The following is a 2394-nucleotide window of genomic DNA, read 5'->3' as shown; positions in this document are numbered from 1 at the left end:
CTTTGACCTGTTGGAGGGAGAAGTAGCTTTGTCTATATACTGTATATATATGCATATATGCACACTGTATACTACTATATATCACATGAGGGAATGGAAACAGGCAGCAAGCTTAGACTGCATGAGTGAGTGTGTACAGTATGTGTGTGTGTGTGTGTGTGTGTGTGTGTGTGTGTGTGTGTCTGTGTGTGTGTGTGTGTGTCGGTGCGTGCATGCGTGAGTGTGTGTGTGTGTTTGTGTGTGTGTGTATGTGTGTATCTTACCTGACACTTCTCTACAGCTTTGTGATCCAAGTCTCCAACTCCATCACCAGCATAGACAGACACAACTCAGTCCTATGACCCCAGTTATGACTATGGCCCCAGTTATGGCTTGTTGAGTCTGCCTCTCCAACATCTAATTTGCAACGGTTGCCAGATTATGACTAGAGCTTTCTAGTATTGAAACACCCTTGACAAAACAAACACTCGCTTCCGGCTGTAAATGGAGATGCAGAGAGAATTAATTTCAGGATTAGTAATAATCTCAGCACTGTGGTGTGTCTGGATTTTCACTGTGTTCCAGAAGAGCTGCAAAAACAATATAATATATAATAATATAAATAGAATATAAATAGAAAAGTAAATAATATATCATTTACAGTTAATGTAAGATCTATTGAACATCAAACTAATGAATAATCTTTGTTTTACACACTGCTGGATTCAGAAAAAAATCCCTGAACATTCTGATGACACTACATTTCCTGAACGATCCATTTGTTTTGACACTAACAATAGACAGCATAGGGGATATAGATCGACATCCTGAGAATTACCCCAAAATACTGAAGTGACACCATCTAATGCTTTACTGTGTTATATACTGTATATTCCCAAAATACTATTGTGTTACTATGGAATGTGATCAGTTTACTAAAAGGTTCCACTCATCAGTTCCATTACCAGGACCTCCTCTCTGTAGAGGGGGATTCAGTGGGGCTGTGGTTTTGCCTGTATGCATGTGATCACAACTCAGAGGCTAGCCATGTCTCTATTTACAGACAGTGACATTAAGGTGTCACGTCAATGTCTGCTTACATTTAGCAGCCAGACCATTGACGCTAACTATCCTATAAATGTCTCATCACCTGGTTGACCTACCACATGCGGGATAGCAGATGCCACAGACTGGAAGACGTGTTACCACGGAAATATCTCTAAACAAGCGATCTATGACTTGGTGTAAAACCAATGGGGAAAATACAATATATTCACAATCATCTTTCTTCTAGGTCAGCAGTCAGCTACAGTACAGCTATGCATTCTCTGTTAGTCCTTAGTGTAACATTTCATCTGGTAAGTCGAATCAAATGATTTCCATACATGGAACCCTCAATGTATGGAAAACAGCTTTGATTCCAACCTGAGGCTCTGTATTGTAGTATGTGAAATATGGCCCATTACCTTTAACCTAGAATAATAATCATCTATTTTCTCTACTGTCAGGGGCAAGACCCAGGAGTTAGCTATTACTGTGCAACTTCAATGGACGAGAGGAGAGCGCTGGTGCTGAAATATATGACTGGAATGATTCCCTCTAATGGCCAGCCTTAAGCCTTTATGAACCCCAGAACTGTATGTCAAAACCCAGAGACCACGACTTCTTTTATGACCCATGCCACTTCAGTCTGCCGAGTGGAGCTGGAGTTGTTTATGGTTGAAATGGCATGCTGTGACCAGTTTTCATGGACCTAGTGGCTGATTGTAACAAAAAAGATGCCTTTCTCCCCCAAAGTCTAGTCCCTTTAATGAAGACTGACAGAAATGACATTGATTTGCTTTCTAATCATTTGAAGTGTCTAAGTTGAGAAGGGTTTATGTACTCTTTCTTTCTACAGAGGACTGGTAAGTATCTAGGGCACTGGACCTGTTGATATTAGCAGTGCAACACAGTCATCATGCCGTCATCAACCCCACATTCTCAGATCAATAGTGCAATTGGGTGTGAAGAGCAAATAGACAAAGAAAGGAAAGAACCATCAAGGAAAAGGAGAGACAGACAGACAGAGACAGAGACAGAGACAGAGACAGAGACAGAGACAGAGACACAGATACAGTAAGAAAGAGATAAAGAGAGAGAGCATGTCAGCTACAGTGCTATGACAGCAGGCTGGGTCGTTTGTCACTAGGACTGGAGGGACAGAGAGAGAGAGAGAGAACAAGAAAGAGAAAGAGAGAGACAGACAGACAGCATGTTAATCGATGACGGCCACAGTGCTATGACTGTGAGGGCTGGACCATTTTGTCACCATGACAGGAAAGAGAGAGGGGGTGGGGAGAGAGAGTGAGAGAAAAAAAGAGAGACAGAGCTGTTTGGTGCAGGCACTGCTGAAAGACCGCCAGGTAGGATTTA

Source organism: Nansenia antarctica (assembly GCF_963989245.1).
Source record: "Nansenia antarctica genome assembly, chromosome: 6".
In the NCBI taxonomy this organism is placed as follows: Eukaryota; Metazoa; Chordata; class Actinopteri; order Argentiniformes; family Microstomatidae; genus Nansenia; species Nansenia antarctica.
The sequence above is the reverse complement of the archived record's forward strand: the minus strand, read 5'-3'. Positions refer to the sequence as shown.